The 20,999-nt window shown below is 47.0% G+C and overlaps 2 long non-coding RNA genes across 2 annotated transcripts; one reads left to right on the plus strand and one right to left on the minus strand.

Annotated features, from left to right (window-relative positions):
- Positions 1-9,823: 9,823 nt before the first annotated feature.
- On the minus strand, positions 9,824-13,310 carry LOC102550814 (uncharacterized). Its single transcript, XR_015684990.1, has 4 exons — positions 13,189-13,310; positions 13,010-13,099; positions 10,561-10,680; positions 9,824-10,026 (listed from the first exon to the last, which is right to left on the minus strand). It is a non-coding gene; the product is annotated as an uncharacterized LOC102550814 (long non-coding RNA).
- Positions 13,311-13,535: 225 nt separating this feature from the next.
- LOC147995787 (uncharacterized) lies at positions 13,536-16,008 on the plus strand. The gene is made up of 3 exons (XR_015684989.1): positions 13,536-13,708; positions 14,797-14,840; positions 15,690-16,008. It is a non-coding gene; the product is annotated as an uncharacterized LOC147995787 (long non-coding RNA).
- The last annotated feature ends 4,991 nt before the right edge of the window (positions 16,009-20,999 follow it).

The following is a 20,999-nucleotide window of genomic DNA, read 5'->3' on the forward strand; positions in this document are numbered from 1 at the left end:
AAGGAAGAAAGGAAAGAAGGAAGGAAGGAAAGAAGGAAGGAAGGAAGGAAAGAAGGGAGGATCAAGCAGGCAAACAATCATGCTGGCATATCCAACAGCAGCATGTTTCCCTTCAGAACCAAACGTTTTTTTCTTGTCTGGAAACCTACCAGACACCTATAGGTGTCCATAGCCACCCACCAAAGGTCAGGAGTGACGAACCCCTCCCCCCAGTCCCCAAACCACGCAAAGCATTCTGGGTCCCTGTGAGAGGTGCATGTGAGCCAGCACTCCACAGTTCATGTTTGTCCCCGAGAGGATGCTAGGCCCTTGGCTTCAGGAACGACATGCCTGACTCAGCTCTGTGGTGCCAGCAGTCTGGCTGAGAAGCTGTCAATGGATGTCTGCTGAAGAACAGGATGGACCTTTGGCACTGAAGATGTTACAACAAAGCTAACTTGAGAAGAAGAAGTGAGAAGTCGGGGGAAAACGTAAGAGACGATATCCATTGTCAAAAGCAGGCTACAAAGTCATTCTTTAAAAACCCACTTACATCCAGGAATCGTTTAGCCTTGTGTGAGAGCAAGCAAACACATGAGCGTAGCGAAGATTCTAGATAAAAATGCAAGCCAAATGTTAGTGGTCATATTTCTATTCGGTTGGCTTATGTGTGATCTTACTTATTTTTTGATTTTTTTCCCCTCTAACATGTGTTAAAAAGAATATATGTGATTCCAGACAATAGGAAAATATATATTTCATTTGACAAGTTTTTTTTAAATAAATATTCAAGTTTGGGGTATTGCCTGCTTTCCTGAACCCAAACAGCCGCTGAGTGCCAGACAGAGCCCTGACATTCCGTGAGCATGGTAGAGCAGTCATGATTCTGCAGACCCAGGGGTTCACCAGATTCATACCAGGAGCCACCAGCCCGTTCCCTGTCCAGGATGCAGAGAGCGGATGCCAGGTCTAACAGCCATCTGCCAAGTCCCCCGGCATCACCAAGTACATTTCCATGACTCTTTTCTCCGTCACAAGTCAGTAAATCAAAGCCCGTCTCGTACACAAGGTAGGCCTTTTCTGGTAAAACACAAAAAAACTTAATCTTTGGTCCAGAAGCAGTAGATTGCGGTAGCAAGCCGGCAGCCAAAACCATTAATCTTTGCCGCGTTCCCCAACTGGCCCGAGCAGTAAAGAAGATAATACCCCAGCAGAATCAGTGACCCACTACAAATTGGTCCTGAAAGGTCCACCAGCATAAATAGACTTTTGCTGATCCAACACTTGTTAGGAACCCCAACAAAGAGCCTATTGGCTCATCTGATGAACCGCTTGCAATGGGCCCTTGCAATGGCTTGTGATGGATGACCACCCTCCCTTGAAGGGGAAGATGCAGCTCCTGGTATGGGGCCCTTTCTCATCTTAAATTTGTCCTCAATAAATCACAGGTGCAGAGAAGCCAGTATCAGTTTCATTACACCTACATGCTCCGGTATCAATCACGCCACTATGGCGGCCTGTCCGGGCGCCGTTCATTTCAAGTGGCTTTTTCTGTCCCGATTCTGTTTCCAGCATGATGCACGCCTCAAATGGGCTGCAACCCACTGGGAAGGGGGAAGATACTTCCTTCTAAAGGACTCTGTTCCCTTGGCCTCTGCACCTGTCCCCCCCCTCCTTCTCCATTCACCGGTCCCCAAATGGATGTCATTCCGAACTCCACACCCAGTCCCTGTGCGGAGAGCTGAAAGCGTGAGCATCAGAAAGCCCCATCTTCAGAGAATGGCTCCTGGCATTCGCCAGTTCGTTATTTTTTAAAATTTGTTTCTGAATCTGCAAAATGTGATTATAGCACTTCGCTGTGTAGATCAAATGCAGTACTGTGGGGGAAAGAACCCAGAACGGTACGGGGTACAGAGCAGATCTTTGAACGGCTCCTGGGGCCCTGAGTATTTTTTGCGCATGAATTCAGACTGAACAGAATGGGCTGTAAAGGTTGCTGGTCTAGCTGCTCAGGCCCTGTAATAAAAGGGACTCCACCGTTCCTCTGCCCCAAGCCCAGCACCACTCCAGGAAACAGCACAGCACAGGACAGATGTGTCACTTACAACCCATAATTTATGAGATTGCTACCACAGTTCATTTTTTTGTCCTGTTCCTTTCATTGTAGGCAGTTAAAATACACTTTAAATTAAAGGCACCATCAAGCTTGAGGACTCCTTCTTAATGCACACAGTCAAACACGCTGGCGTTATTAAACACATGTATAAGACCCGTCATAAAAATTTCCTAAGTTAAAAAGAAAATCGCAGATGGAAAAAATGATGTTGCTTCAGAGTCCTGAACCAGTCTCCCTATAGCCACCAGAGGCAGGACTGAGTGCTAGTCCTCTGGGGAGGCCACAGCCCCCACAACTTCTGGCTGTGGAGAGGATCACTCAGGGGCAGTCCTGGTAATCATTAACCCAATGAGCGTGTCTTTAAGCAGAGAGGGGAGTGCAGAGGAACCTGCCTTTCTGAGTTACTCAGGAGCCTCAGACAGAGCAAGCTTTTGAAAAAAGACACTACCATTCTCTCTAAACCCCCATGAGAGCAGGAGTGATGAGGCCATTTGTTGGCAGAAAAGTTAAGGCAGGGGTACAAAGGAGAGGCAGAGAGACAGGAAGAGGAAGGAGACAGGCAATGAAGGGAATGGGGGGTGTTAGGAAGCTTCAGGACACAAGGCAAGGGGGGAGGGCAGAGAAGGGTGTGGGGCAGAGTTTGCATCAGTGATGCAAATTGGCTCAAAATCTGAAGACAGATCCCACAGAGCTGTAGATGGAGCCTACGTATCCTGAGGAATGGGCCTGAACAGCAATGGTGGTGGCGGTGAGACATATGGATCCAGCCCGACCACTTATTTACACACCTTCCAATCCTGGCTATTTAATCTCCTATGCATTCTATAAGGTAGTTACTAGGCTTCCTCCGTTCAAAGATACACTCTTCCATCTCCTAGACGACTCTTATCACCCCAGGGATTGAGCAGTGAGCAGTCTTGGTACCAGTGTCCTATCTGGGAATATATACGAGAAGTTGAATAACAACTTTCAGAATAGGGATTTTTGGCTTAAATCCTCAGGATGGCAGAGGAGTGTCGAAGACCACGGATGTCTACAGCGCCCAGTCAGTCTCTCACTAGGTAGTTTTAGGGCTACCTTAAGAAAATTGTTTTTGTTTGAATTTCTCCTTTAAAATATAGGTACAAAGGCCTTGTGGTGTAAGCCGAATAAACCCAAGGGTTCTTTCTATAAGGGTATGATTAAAATTGCAACTAAGAGAGCCACTATATAGTAATTTCATTGGCAAGAGTTCTGTCTTCCTTAGCATCCTGGGAAATCGTGGGGCAGTAATAAAAAGCACCATAGGTCCCATCCACCAGAGCAGTGGTTCTCAACCTTCCTAACGCTGGGACCCTTTAGTACAGCTCTTCATGCTGTGGTGACCCCCCCAACCATAAAATCATTTTTGTTGCTACTTCATAATTTTAATTTTGCTACTGTTATGAACCACACACAAGGTTCTGTGTGTTCTAATGGCCTTAGGTGATCTGCAAAATGATTGCTGGAGCCCTCTGGGGGTCACAACCCACAGGTTAGATGGAACTGCTGCTCTAGATGGACAAACCCAGGAGACTCCATTGCTCACTCAACGCCACATAGGAATCCAAAGCCCCAGGTCTTTCTGATCCCAGAACTCACACGCTTGACCAACAGCGGTAAACCTCCTTGGCATCTCTGGAGTAAGACCAACAGAGGCTCCAATGCCAGTTTTATCACCGAGTGCTTTTGTGACCCAGGACAGCGACTTCCAGGCTTTGTGCTCACAAACTATGAAAACATGCTTCTCTAAGTTATGGGTTAAACAGCCATATATGAAGAGGCTCAACAAGGAACTGAGCACACTGGGCCCCCAAGATACCTACAGTGTATCCTTTGCCTCTTTTCTAACCAATGAGAGACTTGAACAGCACCAGGAGCCCTGGGGCTGGCACTGGTATATAGCAGGATGCCTTCAGCCCTGAATCAGAACAAACCAGTTCTATATATGCACCCCAGCTTTGCTCCACACCTGATTAATACTCGGCCTTCCCTCCCACTGACAAAACAAAAGCCACAGTGACTGTAACAGAAGGGCCTGCTGCAGTTGTTATTGTTATAACTATTTCTCAGTAAAGAAGACCAGGAACGCTGAGCAACACATGAGGTGACCTCGAGGTGACGGGGCCCACCCAGAGAACAACGAGGCTCCGTGCTTTATGTTAATTTGGCATTATTTATTGGAGGAGGCAGATTTATTAAAGGTAAATTTTGAGTCTCTTAGTGATAAATAGAATACATTTACTATAAAAAATTGGAAGAATATTAAGCTACATACGACCTCACTGATATGGGTTGGATATGGTTTAAATGCGTGCCCCCCAAAAGTTTAATGCTGGATGTATGCCTGCATTCTGGTAATGATAACTTGGAACCGTAGAGAGATGGGAATTAGTGAGAGGTCTTTTTGAGGACAATTTGGGGTGTGGCCGTGGAAGGGGATATGGGGCTCTGGTCTGTTAGAAGATTCCAGTCTCGTGCACTCCAGCCCTTGGGATAGCACCGCCATGAGGTCCTCACCGGAGCCAGTAGGAGCTGTTAAACCTCTTTTCTTTGTAAAGTTAGCTTGCCTTTGGCATTCTGTTACATCAATCAAAGCAGACTGACACACTGTTTTGTTTCTTTCCATTCCTATTCCTAGCCATAATTTTACACAGTTGATTCGTGCAATTCTGCCTTTTGGATTTATTTATTTATTTATTTATTTATGCTTAGCACAAGCATCTCTCCAATTAGGAACTCTCTGACAGCTTTCTTTGTATTGTTATTCGTTTTGTTATTAGACGAGTAGATCATACTGCACCAAGTGTTCTCCTAAGTGTGGGATTAGACGTTCCCAGTGTTCTGACGGAGACCTGTGTGCCTAAAACTTGGCTTACATTTGTATTTCCTTGAGATAAATTATTTACAGTAGCACTACCAAGTCAAATGGCCTGTGCATTTTTAAGACTCTCTGTTCTTATTAAATCGTATTTTATATTTAAGGGCCTTCGAACCTATCCTTCCCAACATTGAGTGTTAACATTACAAAATTATAAATTGGTTAAGTGAAATTTTTTATGATTATCAAGGAAGCTTTTGTTTATTCGTCAGCCCGAGAGCTCTTTTCTTCCAATCTTATCCATAATTACATCTATAAGTTTTAAGACAATAGCTGGACAGTGGTGGCGCATGCCTTTAATCAAAGCATTCGGGAAGCAGAGGCAGGTGGATCTCTGAAGCCAGCCTGGTCTACAGAGCAAGCTCCTGGACAGCCATGGCTACACAGAGAAACCCTGTCTTGAAAAACCAATTAAAAAGAAACCAAACAGATAATAGCAATGTGGTTAAGAGTTACTGCCAGACAGTGAGACTTCAGATAAACAGGGTGTCGTTATCACACCCCTTTCCCCAAGGCTCAGGGTCCTAGGCAGGACAGAAGGTGGAAAGATGGTAAGAGAAAGAGGTGGTGGATAACTTCAAGGAAAGAGCTTCTTCCAGACATGAGAGGCTCAGCATACGTGTGTTTGCACAGAGACTTCGACAACATGAAGTTCAAATGAGACAAAATCCCAGCACTGAGAAGGGAAATGGCTACACTCTTGACTGAGAAGCAATTTGCAGTTGATACCTCCTAGGAAAGGGATAGTCAGCTTTCTTCAGTGGTGTGTCTCTGAGTCTGTCTGTCACTCACATGCCAGACCAGGCTACATGCTCAGCAGAAGCCACCAACACAAAACAGCTTCCATGGAGGTGTTTTGTGTGCCATTTGGATTTGTTTTGGGTTCTTTTGCCAAGAGAAAAAAGAAGTCGCATGGGCAGGAAGGTAGGAGAGAATCTTGGAGGAGTTAGAGGAGAAAGAATATCATCAGAATAAATTATATGAAAATTATATGAAATTCTCAAAGAATGACTAAAATAATTTTTAAAAAGTCCCTGTCAAACCAAGCTACCTTCTGCAGAATCCTGGCTCCCCACTTGTGTGGTGTGTGTGTGTGTGTGTGTGTGTGTGTGTGTGTGTGTGTGTGTGTCTGTGTGTGTGTGTGTTGTGTGTGTGTCTGTGTGTATCTGTGTGTCTGTGTGTGTGTCTGTATGTGTGTGTGTGTCTGTGTGTGTCTGTGTATATGATTACTTTGATTTATGGCTCCCCACTTGTGTGTGTCTGTGTGTGTGTGTCTATGTATATGATTACTTTGAATCCTGGCTCCCCACTTACGTGTGTTTGTGTGTGTGTGTGTGTGTGTGTGTGTGTGTGTGTGTGTGTGTGTGATGTCTATCCTCTAAATATCCTAAGATGCTTCTGAAATCTTCCTCCCCACTGACAGCCCTACCTTTCCTCATATTTTACTGGAGATGAGGCTAACGATACATCATGCCTTGGCATAGAACATAGCAAATCTTAGGGAAATAATATTGCCTATAGCAAAGCTCTATCCATATTAGCTACTAGATCTTCTTCTTTTGTAAATTCCCTTCCATTTGTTCCTCACTTTTCCTATTGAGATGATGAAATGTTTTTGTTGTTTGGGTTTTTGTTTGTTTGCTTTCTTGCTTGTTTTTAATCAGTTTGGGGATTGAACCCGGGGCCTCACACATGCTAGGCAAGTGCTCTATCACTCAACAGTATCCCCAGTCCTTCCTTCCTGCTGGGGTTTTAATAGTTTCATTATTCATTTGAAAGGACTCTTATATGAAAGACAATAGTCACTTGTCATTTAGGGATGGTTTTTAATTGGCTTCTAGAATGACAGTTCTCCCTAACCCAATGGTCCTGTGAGATCATTTTGGAGCAACCAATGGCTGATAAGGCTGCAGGGGAGAGGCCATCTCTACAGGCAGATTTAGGAAAAGCAAAGCATTGTAGTGCCCAGCCATGTACTCATGTCCCTTCCATCCACAGTGGTGCCTGTCTCACAAGTGAGGCAGGGACAGATGAGGAAGCCCTCATTGAAGACACACAAGCAATACAGCGGTGGCTGAGGCACATCTCTGCCTAAACACAGCACATGGCTGTAGCCACTCTTCCTTAGTTTATAAGGATACTTTATTTAAAAAAAAAACAAAACAGAAACAAAAATCTCAGCTTCAAGGATCTCCATTTTACATCTCCACTTCGGGTGTCCTCAATGCTTTTCTGTCAACCAGGGTTCCAAGGAGTGAGACAGCCCCTGGTTTTGTTTTCATTTTTTATGTCTATTAAAAATAAACATGCTGGGAAGCTGCCTTTTAGCTCTTTATCAAGCCTCAAATGACATGTAGCCCTTGTCAAACCAGCATTGACGAAAGCAGCCAGCACAATTTGCAAGGCACGGGGAATAAACTCGGCGCACGGCCGGTTTCCCCTCCATTGATCAAAACTGCTTTTGCTGAAGTGATGGGCAGTCAGAAGCCTCCTAGATTCTGCTAAGGCATGCAGGGAGGCGGGAAACTGCTCCCCAAAACAGCCCGCTTGGGTCCAACTCACCGGGCACCAGGCGAGATATTTGTTAAGAAAACCTGGGAAGCCCACCTCCCCGAGGTCGGCACAGATGGGCACATCTCAGGCAGTCAATTTAATCAATACTCTCCTTGCTTAGGAAACTCAGAACGTTTACAGGGAGCAGAGCCACGCTAGACAGTAAAGGAGCTTTAAATTCTAATGAGCTTCTCCGCGCTAATTAGTGACTTTGCTAACTGGAAGCTTTCTTTGTTAGAAAACACACCCTGGCCTTGGAGTGAAGCAAAAAGCCAGCTCTCTTTCTCAGCGTGTCCTTTCATCTTTCCAGTTTCAGCCAGCAAGGAGAGAACTTCCTTCCTGATATTGCCCTGCTAGAATAGATTTTTCCTTGTTTTTTTTTGTCTTTAATTGATTAGCATTGAGTTTTATTTGTAAGAACCAGAAAGTACAAGAGATGAATTTCTCCTAAATCCTACCTGTCACCTGCCTGACAGGAAGCCCAGCTGTGGAGGATGAACGCAGCCTCTCGGGAAGAGACCGGACACCATACCCCTCCCAAGTCCCACTCCGGTTGCACGGTCAAATTAGGTAATTATAAATCAAGCAAATCTAAGGTACAGCAGGATTCCCCACTCTCGGCTAGGAGAAGGAGGGCCAATCATTCGTCTCCGCACGGTGAAAACTCTAAAGCCCTTGATAAGTCTCAGCCATAAAGCTGATTACTAGCAGGGATGGTTGTAGAGGAAAATCTTCTTCATCTGAAGAGAGGAGGGGAACATGAGGAAGAGCTGAGCAGAGGTGACTACAGCCAGGAGGTTTTCGTGCATCAGAATTAGAAATTGGATACAGAAGTAAAATCTCTCTCTCTCTCTCTCTCTCTCTCTCTCTCTCTCTCTCTCTCTCTCTCTCTCTCTCTCCCTCCCTCCCTCCCTCCCTCTCTCTCTCCCTCCCTCCCTCCCTCTCTCTCTCTCTCTCTCTCTCTCCCTCTCTCTCTCCTGCCGCGTTGTCATAATCCTCGTCTGGGTCTCTCTGTCACTTGCTCCATCTCCACTCTCCTGTCCCCTCTGAGTACTTGATGAAGACACCCTGCCTGGAAGTAATTGCATTCAGACCCCTGAGTCGCACTTGAAAGTCTTTGGGACTGATCGAGATAAATCCCCAGCAGGCTTTTGTTTCCCCTCGAAGTGCCCCCCTGTCATTTATTAGACGAATTAAAGTATCAATTTCTGTTTAAACATTAACAGGGTGATGCCAAATATTAGTCAGTTCCTAATAATTTTGAGGGATTAAAAAGATAATAAAAGTAATAGCCCATTACATTACCTACTCCAGCAAGATTGTAATGAACGTAATAAATTCTGGATCAGGGTTATAACAACTTCCATCTATTTAAAATGAATTTGTAGGGTTACTTTCATTAACTATGTATATGGGGAAAATGATCTGACATATTACTTTAAAAGAGCTGTTAAACCGATTAAGAGAAAATATGCTTTCCAGACAGGGACGCTGGCCACAAGGAGGGGTGGGGGACAAGTACATCTCTGCGAACAGGGACTGAAGCAGCAGAACAGGTCAGATGGTGTCCTCCCTGAGCTACCCGTCCTCTGATCTGTACAAACCAAATCCACACCACGGCTGGCAGATGAGAGAGGAAGAGACTTTCTTTCTCTGCCTCTGTTTTTCTCCCCTCCCTAGACACTTTCCCACTAATGAACCCAGCCCAGCTCTGGGAACTTGTTCAAGGAATCAACCCTGTGCCTGCGGGCCCAGCCTGTCCTTTGAGCGCCCTCCCCCCCCCCCCCAGGGAAAGCCGCCATATTAAAGGGGCCCATGCCCTCGTTGCTAGAGGAGACAAGGGAGCGAGCACTTGACTGCGCCACAGAAATTACTGCTGTACCTCGAATGCCCGCTTCATTTATCAATTTCATCGCCGAAAAACCCATATGACTGCCTTGTTCAGTCGCACGCTAAATCGAGTCACAGAAAGCTCCCCACCACCAGTCAAGTGTGTTAAGCACGGGGCCTGGATAAAGTAACTTGAAATACCAGTAATGATTTATACTTAATTGAACTCCTAAGTGATGAAAGCGGCAGTAATGAATGAAGAACGCCCTCACTCTGGCCTGCTCTGCGCAGCCTCTCCGGGCATCATAGCGCTGGCCATGCCTTAGGAAGTCAGCAAGAATGGCTGGCTGAAGCTTGCTCGATCCCTGGATTTCCCCAAGCTGTCCATCTGGGTCCTGGCGGAATTGCTCTCACTTGCAGTAAATGACTCCATAAGCACCAAATCAGACCATTGCTATCGACCCTTTTTATTAGATTATCCCATCGGAAGGTTAATGCATTTGCATTTGGCAAACGGAGTCGGTCAGCCTGAATCCCACACAGGGATGGGTGTTTAAATGGACACATGCAGAGAACGGCTCTGTCAACAGATCGATTCCTTGGCAGCGGAAACCAGATCTGATGTTCTTCGTACTCTGAAGAAGTCACTCTGAAAAAAAATGCACTGGAGGTGGGGGTCTTCCTCAGCAGGAAGCCAACAGTCCTCCCCACCTCTGACCTCAACATCCTGCAAGTTTTCTGTCCCTCAGGAAAGAACAAAGGTGGATAACATGTGTACTTTGGAACAGGAACCTTACTACCTTCCCTAAGTGAGGGGGAAAAAAGTGTTACAGGACTTAAATCAGTAACAATGACACAGACCTTAGAAACAGACAAAATGATATCTGGACCGTCACAAAACCAGATGAGGGCAGTCACTCCTACCTAGGCTTCTATACCCCAGGCAAACTTATCCGGACATTCTCAACAGGCTCACCAAATGCTGCCTCTGGAGTCGGCTTTGCCAGGATTTCCTAAGGAAATTCATTATTGATCTCGCAAGTTTTGTACCAGAGAATGTAGCCAAGTTCGGTGGGAATTAGAAGTCGTGCTTCCACCTAACCCACCAACACTCACACAGTAAGCAGATGGTGTCCTCTTATAGTTGGGGACAGCGGGGCTCTGGGGGGAGAGGAGGACTTACCAGAGAACCCCACCCCACCCAGGGAGTGCATGGAAAACTCTCCCATCTTCTGTCTTCAATATCGGCCTCATGTTTCATCCTGGGGAAGAAGTGAGGACCCCAACAATGGTGGCTGCAAGGCTGTGACAATAGAGAAATAAGTCTTTTTATACAAATGTCCTGAGACACAAGTCATATTTCTTATTCAGCTACAAAACCTAGTTCTGTGACTGAAGCGTTCTGTGAAGTACGAGACGCCAGAAACATAGCTTGCAAGATGGATTTGTTCAGAGTCCTGCCTGTGGGCTGACTTCATCATTCCACATCATTTCTTTCTTTCTTTCTTTCTTCCTTCCTTCCTTCCTTTCTTTCTTTCTTTCTTTCTCTCTTTCTTTCTTTCTTTCTTTCTTTCTTTCTTTTTTATTCTGCTATTCACTCTTCCAGCTAACCAGGAGCCTAGGGCATGTGAGCTAGGAGGTTCGAATCCCTGTCAGGTCTCTCGAAGTCCGGGTTTTCTCAGCATTGTCTTACTATTACACGAGATAATATTTGTGGCAAGAACTAGTGTGGATGTGACCCTTACCCATGCTGGGCTCTCTGTCCATGAATCTTCTCTCTCTTCTAGCTTCACAGCGAAAGGGATAGCCTCAGGCACTTACGGGTAATAACTGACTACTGTCAGGTAACCAAGGACAGCCCACGAAGGAGCTCCTGAGATGTTTTTGCCCAGCTCTTCCTGTTTTGGAGGAGAGGCCCCAGGCTCCTGTCTAGCCTCTCCTCCCCCTCCCTAGCTGAGCGTCCTTTGAGTCTCTACTCAGACCCGGCCTGAGTGTCAGAGTCTCAGTCGGAAGGCCCTAAAAGGCCATGGGTATTAAAGAGCTATCGATCCCTAATGATGATCCTATTCACAAATATTCCTTTTATATGTCTGTTTAGCCCCATCTAATCCTCCAACAACACTCTAAAGTTCAAATGGCTATTTCCACTTCACAGAGGCAGAAACTGACGCCTACAGAGGCCAGCGGCGGGCCAAACTGACATGGCTGGAAAAGGGTTGCTAAATCTGAGCCCCTCAAACTCCAAGATTTGGGGTGACCCTTCCTAAGACACACGAGGTTTCTGTGACAGGACACAAGCCAAAATTCAGCAGGAATCCTGGGCTCTCCTTTCTCTGTCAGCTTGCTAATCCACAGGACCATCAGCTCTGGGGCAGACAAGGAGAAGGGTGGATCTGTCAGGGGGAAGCGGAGCATCATGGGTAAAGGAGGAAAATGCTGAGTGAGCAGGAGTTGACCTTCAGAAGTCACTGAGAAAGCGCCGAGGTGGCATGGTGTTGGCGTGACTGGGGCCCCGGGACCCACAGGAGGAACTCCTATCTGATGTAGAGTGCAAGGCAGGTAGATTCTTCCTAGCGATAGTCACAGCTGGGCAGTGTGAGGATGAAATGGAGGAGAAGGGCTCCAGGCAGAGCAGCTATTCATACAGAAAGAAGTGTTGGTGCCAACCAACTTCAAGCCTCAGCAGCACATGTCCCCAGACCCCACAGGTTTAGAGAGGACGCACAGAGTGTCTGAGGTGGATGAGGCGCTCATCCTGAAGGACGTTACCTGGGTGTTCATAGACATGAGCACATTCTCTTATTGTCTCTAGAGAGTCCGCCGAACTTATCTGCAGGCTTTGAGTGTGTGTGGGGAGGGGGCACATATCTCTATATGGCTTGTATGTCTCTGACGATGAGGGTGGGTGGGCAGGTTTATACGTGACAATCCCTGAGCCTGAGGGTATCCATGCATCTACACACAGGTGTAGGAATTCTGCCTCCCCAAGGCTTTCTACTCACAACTGTACTGAGCTGAAGAATGCTGCAGCAGCTATAGGCCCAATCTTTAAAGATATGATCCATAGACCAAGAAGATGGGACCTGCTTTGCCTTGTAAAGGCAGGGAAGCCCACCTGGAGGAGTGAATATTTGCAAACTAAAACCTTCTTTAGTCTATAACAAGATAGGCCTGGACCAGAATCTGGGTACCAATCTATGCTATTTGGTTCGACAACCTCAGAGCCATCTGAAACAGGCCAAATACAGGCTAAGGTAAGATCGTTAGCCAGCCCTCTCCTGAAATACAGATATGAGTTTCCTGCTGATGCTCTTGCAACTGAATTAAGCCAGGACATTCCTGGGCCATCACTGACTTCCAGACTTTCGGGCTCTCCAGGACCTTTTGAGTTTTTTTTCCCTACCCAGACATATCTGACTCTCTACGCATGACCCAGGACAGGCTTTTGTCCCCCGCTGAGCACTGTCCCATCAGGGCTACTGTGGGCCAATGACTTCAGCTGTCCGTCTCTAGTCCGGACACTACAATAGCTGGATCCCACTTTGTGACTATATGGTTTGGAAGAAACCTTTGCAGCGGCTGGAGCCCCAGTTTCCTCCTCTGTCAGATGAAGTGAATCATCTCTCCCATACCTTAGTTAAATGTGGAGACTTGAGCGCTGACACTCGGCTGCCATGTTGCCTCAACAAACCACCAAGTCTTCTGAAGTCAGACTTTCCCATCTGTTAAACAGAAACACAATGGCGAATGAGACCCTACAGAAGATAGCACTTTAAAGTTTTAAAAATTGGAAACATTTGATAAAAGTCACCTGTGAACCTTGAAGGCCTCAGCTGTGACCACTCTTGGCCCCGTCTGTGTCTTCTGACTGGACATTTCTCGGGACCTTGAGTCTCAGCTTCGGGGTAGGGGGACTGGTGTTGTCCCAGGACACTAAGGATAGGAAGGCCCAGGGACAGAGTCTGCTGGTCAGTGAGCGCTGGCCCGTAGCTCCCTGGAGCTATGCAGCAATGATTCAGGAAAGGGCTGACAAGGATATTAGCAATGTGGGTTTTTTTTTTTTTTTTAATCCTGAGTCCAGAGAAAATGCACGGTCAGGAATAAAGGCACCCAAGAGAGAACAGAGGAAGAGAAATAATCAGAATTAGCCAGCGGGCAGGCAGCAGGAGCCAGGGCAGCACAGTCTGTGGAACACCCAAAGCCCCTCCAGGACCCCAGGCTAGGGTGACAGCTAGGAAACTGGCAAGCCAGGACAGGAGGACAAGGAAACCTGGGCCCCCTGGAGCTTGGGAAGCAGGCAGAATGAAAGATGGGAAAGAAGCCGTCTCCAGGTGAGTCCACCACCACCACCACCACCCGGAGGGTGCTGTGCGCCCCTCGAGCCCCTCCAACCACTAAGCGGTGGGAAAGGTGGTAGGGTGTCAGCTCTGCTCTCCGCTGTCCACAGGGCTCTGGATGTGGGCACTGGGGCTGGGGGGAGGCCAAGAGGCTCTTCAGCTACTGCAGAAAGGCTGCTGTGCAGGCAGGAGGCCTCCACATTGCCCCTCAAGGCTGAAGTGAAGCAACAATGACAGAAACTATGACTGGGGAATTTGCCTGGGCTCTTTCCCAGGAATTGCCAGGGTGTATCAAAGTGTTCCCGGAGGTGGGCTCGGAACCTGCCAGATGAACGGATTTGATGAACTGGGAGCGGGATATCCATTTACAGGAGCAACGGAATTGATAAACTTCTTACCTGACGTGTCTGCCTTTTACAAGGCATTTATCTGATCTTAAGAAGCAGCCCTGGTTCTGGGTGCACGAGAGAGAGAGAGAGAGAGAGAGAGAGAGAGAGAGAGAGAGAGAGAGAGAGAGAGAGAGAATGTGTGTGTGTGTGTGTGTGTGTGTGTGTGTGTGTGTACTTGCAGATGCTCGAGGGCATGTGTATGTGTTGAGGGAGGGCAGAATTAATACATCAGCTCCTGATTCCGCTGCAGATTCCAAATTAATGGAGTATAAATTAATGACAAGCAAAATGTGTGTGGTGTCCTGGAAGCCCAGCGCATCCCCAGAGCCCCCGACTCTGGGTCCTTAGGCAAAGTACTTCCCCGAACTGCTGCACTAAGAATTGAATATAAAAGAATGAGTCCAGGATCACCAGCTCCCCCTCACCATGCAGCTTTTGCTTTATGAAAGGCCTTGTACGGGAGCTTTGACACTGTCCGTATTAACGGCGACAATCATATAGAATTCCACTTTGCCTGCATTAAAGCGTTCGCTTGCCGAATACAATATTTATTTTAACATAACCTTGGCAATCCCATTTTGGCCTTTTTAGTCTTCCGTATTTTGGAAGAGCCTCACTCAATACGTAAAGTCACTGGGGCCCCCCCTCTCATTTTCTGACCTCTGGATTTCCATTTCCATTTTCATCACGTAGGCTCGTCCCAATGGAGGTAAATTGATATCCAGGATTCAGATGAGGTAAGAAAGGGGAAACGGTCCTCTCCCCACTCCCCCCATCACACACACACACACACACACACACACACACACACACACACACACACTGTTGCTTGTCCTAACTCCCGTTGTGGAAAACTCTATGGTATACTGCTACCGTATACACTGAGACACTGATACCAAGAGCCCAGTGGAAGATTCCCAAGAACCCTCGTGCTTTTCCCCAGTTCCCATCAAAGCTGCACAGAGTCTGGATACTGAGAAAACACCCTCTCCTGTTTGTGCTCCACCCTGAGGTACAAGGCCAAGGCAGGGATCCCTTGGCTCTCTTAGCTCCCCAGCCCACACTTTCTATGGGTCACCTATGGAAACACAAAACCCAAATCACAGCCCCCCAAATTTAATTTATTTCTACCTAAACAAGTTCTTTTATCATAAAGCAATAAATTTGTCTTCGTGCTAGCAATTTGTTGCGGGTGACATAACATTGCAAATTGATTAATCGCTACTGTACGCGGCAAAATGAGAAAAGCAAGGAATTATTATGAATAGCGTCTGTCTTTTACGGGCGGGAGTCATTATTCAAAAGTGTTCGCTGGTGCTTACATGTGCCCTCGGTGCAGATTACATCCATTTACAGACTTCCCACATCATGCTTACACAAATCAACAAATGTGCATTTATTAAGACATAGAATGAAAGCTATTTAAAAGTGAAAAATGGCCTTTTGCATTACTTTTCTCTGAAGAAGGCAAATCCGGGAGGGGTGTTCCTGGGAAGCAGCTCCGCGCTATCACATGGGCGCCTCTGGGTTTGGTATGCACCTGCTCCTACAGGCTCTACCAGATCTGCCTTTCTTGGCTTTGACAGGCCCAGAAGCATGAATACCCTGCCCAGAGGTTCTGGAACCTTCAGTCTGGCTCTGGAGACTTTAGCCATCAAGTAGCCACTGCCTCCAAGACGGATGACAGATGAGGGTTGATAGTTCTCTGATTATGTGCCTCCTGGGGAATAGGGAGGAACCAGCATCAACTGGCAGCTGCCTTGGGCCACTCGCTGTCCTGAATGCCTTCCTCCCATTGGTAGGCCAGTCCATCCATGCATCTCCCCGAAACTCCTAAGTCAGAGGTAAACGCTAGAAGAAACACTACTGCATGCAAAGCACACAGTAAACGCTCAATCCTTGCAAGCCTTGTCAGTGTTATAATTATCCCCAGACTCAGTATGCTGTCAATGACATCGGGCCAACGGGAGAACTAAGGTTTGGTAAGGCGGTGAGACTCAAACTGCACAGCGAGAGAGTGAGAGAGGCTGATGAGTTCCCACTTAGAATCTGGTTTTAAACCTTTCCATGGTGCTCCTTTCCGCTAAGTTAGCCCCAGAGCAATTCGATGATCAAAGGCGAGCGTAACTGCTTCCTCTAAACTGACACAGGACCCCACATACCTCACACTTCAGCCACCTACTCTTTGCCCCCAGGGATGCTTAATGAGGCATTTGCAAGAATTTAGGGATGTTGCAACCTGTCGGTGCCTGTTCTCACATCTAGAGCCCAGTGTTTCTCACCTGGTCCCCTCCATCCTCTTGTCCCAAGAGCTCTTCCCCAAAGAAACTGGTGTCCCCAGCTCCCTACCTCCGCCCCGAAAGCTGACAGGCAGCTCACACCCCAATATTGATTATCCCCACTGAACTTATGCTTTGTGTGAAAATAGGCCAAGATCTCAGCTTTCATATTCGAATTAGATTTCAAAGCAACTTTTGTGAAGTGAGACAGCCTTCAACATGCCACTTCAACCTGTAGTCAGGGCCATTAGCCACTCCACAGCCAGACTGCAGTCCCTTCTGATGCTCACAGCCCCCCATGAGGCAGGAAGAGCTATTCACCCTCTTCCGAGAAAACTTAGCCACCACAGACTTCAGATGCCCGGAAGCCAGGGATGGTTGGGTGATAAACCTGGGCCGGGACCCTTTGAGCAAACCTTGCAAGATAGCATTTGCTAAAGGGTACTCACCAGAGCTGCCAACACTGAGCTCATCCTGGGATGGGCATGCTATGCAAATCCTGGGCCTCCCCCCGGACCTGCCAAAGAATCCTTTGCAGGTGTAGCCTGGCCTGTGGATATCTGATAAGCTCCTCCTGTGATGTTTCTTCGCGCATTAAAATTGGTGAGCTATTGTCCCAAATCTTTCTCACACTCCCTACCCAGTTTGAAAACCACAAGATTGAATCACTCTTTACTGCAAGGCCTGATTGACTCACAGGCTTGCCTCACCTAATCAAGAGACAAACCGAAGGTGTTGGTTGCTCTCTTGAGACCAAGTTAACTCCCTTGCTGTCAGCTGTCCCCACCCTCAACTATCCTCCCCAGGGCATCTCTGGGACTTCAGCAAGACCAAAATACCCCAACAGAGCTTGGCTGTTACTCACCAAATGCTCCATAAAGTTTCTCAGTGTGAAGACAAGAAAACAGTTGACTCCCAGAGTGGAAAGGACAGATAACTTCCACGCGATGTTGGACTGGTTACCATTGTTATAGCCACTGTTGTCAAGCACCTTTGTCCCTATCACCACAACCTGTCATTATTTTATGTGCCCTCGAGTGGAGTCATTCTGAAACCTTAGCATGCATCAGAGCAACCGGGAAAGCTTGCTAACGTCCCCGCTGCCAGAGCTCACCTCCCACCATTTCTGATTTGCGAAGTTTGGGTGGAACCTTCATACTGGTAATCTGCAGGCAGTAGTTTGAACGTCCACATTCGAAGCTCTGGGCTGTACCCTCCAATCTCTAATACATAGTGGGATCTCAATCTGCATTTATAGAAGAGTAAAGAAAGAAGCAAACAATTGTGTAGGTTGGGCTTCTTAATCTCTCCAACCGAGAGTCCTCACTCCTCTCTGTCTGTGGCTACATAGCACAAGCCAGACATCACCAAGGAGACCCAAGAAGAACACACCTATGGGGATAGGACAGTGCTACAGCTGACTATACCTTCGGAAACAGGTCTTCCCCACTTTGGATGTCAGGAGGTTGCACGGCAAACCGGGCACTCGATCTGGGCCTTTGCAGGAAATGAATAGTAGTCCTTCCTCTAAACACTGGTCCACCATGTCCCAACTGGGTGATCTCAGCACTAAGGCTCCAAAGAATCCCAGTTTCTTCATTTGTAAGGCTGGGTTCTGATGATTATCTCTAAAGTCACTGTCAGCGTCAGACTGGGGCTGTGTTTGAAAGGACTCACTCGTGTCTGGTGCATGTGGGGGGCCTGTTCAACGTCTGCTCCCCACTCGTTCCCCATAACTCACAGACTCTGTGCAGTTCTAGGGATGTTTCAAGAGTAATGAATCCCCTCATTTCAGCTAAACCACCCGTGGTCCTGGTTTTGTGGAGGTGTACAATGAAACATGATAAATTACTATCTTAAGCAGAAGCTTCATTCAAATATCCATTCCCCTGTCAAGTTAATTTTGTTCCGATGTATTTTCTAGAGGCTTTTGACTGGGAGCATAGTTAGTATATAAACAGCAGAATGTATGTCTCTCATCTGCTCTCTTGGGAAGCTGATGCAGGGGGAAGGAGTTTGAGGTTACTGTGTATAAGAACCCCTATTTCCCAGGCATGCCTGGCTGGTATTTTAACTCTGAGGGTCAACTTTCTTCTAGACAGTCTCTCCTCAGGATACAACAACACCTCCCTCATCTTGTCATGATACGGCAACACCCACCTCGCCTTGTCTCAGATGGCTGAGTTTCTCCATCCAAGAACATATAATCCTTTTGTAGAAGTGACTGGGAAAACATCCTTGGACCCAGTCTCCAGGCACGTCTGGAGCCAAGACCTCCATTGTATCATCTCAGTCCCTAAAGACTTCAGGTTAACTTCCTAAGGATTTTTACATGATCAAGATTAGGAAACCAACTAGAATCCGCCTCATTATTCACATTCAAAATGGACAATTTCTCCCAGTGATGCTCTTGACAGCTATTCGTTTTCTCAGTTCGGGGTCCAATTTTGGTCCAATTTCCACACTTCGCACTGGCATGGGATGTCTCTTCAAGTTCCTTCCACCTGGAACTGGTCCCTAGCCTGTCTTTGTTCTCCGTAACTACCTTAGCCACATTTTTATCATTGTGACAAAATTTCTGAGCAAAACAACTCAGAGGAAGAAAGGTTCGTGATGGCTCCTGGCTTGACAGGTTTCAGTTCATGGTGATTTGGTCCCTTTGCTGTGGTTCTGTGGTAAAGGAGAGGGCATCATGGAAGAGAGCAGAGCTCATGGCAGCCAGGAAGTTATGAGAAAGTCAGCACTAAGTAACTAGGGGCAAGATACACCATTCATAGGCACCACTCCAGTGATCTGCTTCTCTAGTGAGGTCCCTTCTCTGTATTTGCCATTTGGCCTGACCTTCATCTAAATGAGGTCAGCACTCTCATGATCATGTCACTAGATGGGAATCTCTGGTGAGGCCCAAACTTTCGATGCGTATAACTTTGGGGCCATTCTAGATCGAAACCGAAAGCTGGATGGATGTGTTTGAAGAATTCAAGCCCATTGTTTTGTAGATGATAAGTTCACTTGTGTCTGTCCAATAACCTCATGATTAGGTTGTAGTTAAGCATTTTGTGCTGCCCCAAGTTCCAGTGTGTTTTTCTCAGTCTCTCTTCTCTGTACCATATTGGTTTCGTTGACTTCCTCCATTTGGGAGACAGGGAGCAGAGACCCGCTAAAAGGCTGTCATGGCTACACAGCCTTAGTGAGCTGTAAGAGAATTTAGATGACATAAGGTCACTTAAGCCTCGTTCAGTGATCCTCACCTGTATCAGTTATTACTCTGAGGGCTGCCAAATGGTGGTCTCCCCACCCCAGTCCCAAATCTATCAAATCTTTCACATCTCCAAGTTTGTGTTGTACGGTGATGAAGAATGTTTTCTTCTTCTGATCTGTTGATAATTCATTTGGTTACTGGGAACACAGTGGACTCATATTCTTTCTCTATTCAATATACTGTAGACCCTAGACATTGTTCTCGTTACTTGACGTTCACATCGCAGACTCTCTGAAGCTTTCTGACAGTTGGCCACAATTATCAGAGATGTAAAGACTGCTCCCAGAAGTCCTGTAGCCATGACAGCCTTTTAGTGGGACTCCCAACACTCAGGCTTTGTCCTGGAAATACTGCTTTCCCACGGGCTATGAGGCTACAATGTTCTTGCTGGGAGAACAGGAGCTCCCCCACGGAAGCACAGAACTGGAGGAGGGTGAGCCTTCAGGATAGATAGAAGCCTAGCTTTCCCAGCATCCTCTTGCTCCTTCTGAGGCATCACAGCCTGTAAGCTTGAGGCTAGTTGCGTAACCTAAAAAAAGGGTGGGGTATCTTGTCGAGGTATCTATCAGTATAACATCTCTAAGAACAGCGAGTGTTGGGTGGCTTTATAATCAGTGGGACTGGCTGAGTGAGCCTGGCCAGTCCTGAGTTCATTATTCAACAAATATGAGCCGAGCAGGTGTTGGGTGCCAGGCACTGGACAAGCCCAGAGGAAAGGCATGGAGAAGTCTGGCAAGACCCTTGTTAGTGGAGTTCAGAATCAATCGGAGGAGAGATTCAAAGCAAACCGTCCCTCAAATAAGGACCCCAAGAGCATGTGGATGAGGCTTACAGGGGGCAGCATTATGATGAACACTTCAGGCATGGAGATTTAACCTTGACTAGAAAGTCAGAAAAGTAATTTTAAAACAAGGGATTTGCAGCACATTTTCACTGATACCACTGAAAGCCGAAAGGAGAAAATAGAGACTCGGAGAGCTGAGATACCGTTCCCAGGGTGCACAGTGGTAATTTCATACTAAAATGCAGGTCTGCTGACTCCCCAGCCTGGCAGTAGGGCAACTCCTCCTCTGTCAAAGTGGCTCCCTAAGGGTGAGTCTGGGCTTACAGCCTATGTCCATCTGTTCAATTTAGCACATTTTGTTCCCACTGTGACACTGCAAGGCGCCTCGAAGTTCGGCCAAGGAGAAATGACTTTCTGATAGGGCCAAACATCCTCTAAATCAGCTGTGATTTCTCGAAGAAGTAAGGCTGAGAAAATCGAACAAGCCTGAGCATGGAGGCCAAGGAAATAGCCCAGTAGGTAAAGTGCTCATGTTGGCAGTACCAGGACCCAGCTCCCGATCCCTCGCACC

The sequence above is a fragment of the Rattus norvegicus genome, chromosome 3 (assembly GCF_021556685.1).
Source record: "Rattus norvegicus strain SHRSP/BbbUtx chromosome 3, alternate assembly SHRSP_T2T, whole genome shotgun sequence".
Lineage (NCBI taxonomy): Eukaryota > Metazoa > Chordata > Mammalia > Rodentia > Muridae > Rattus > Rattus norvegicus.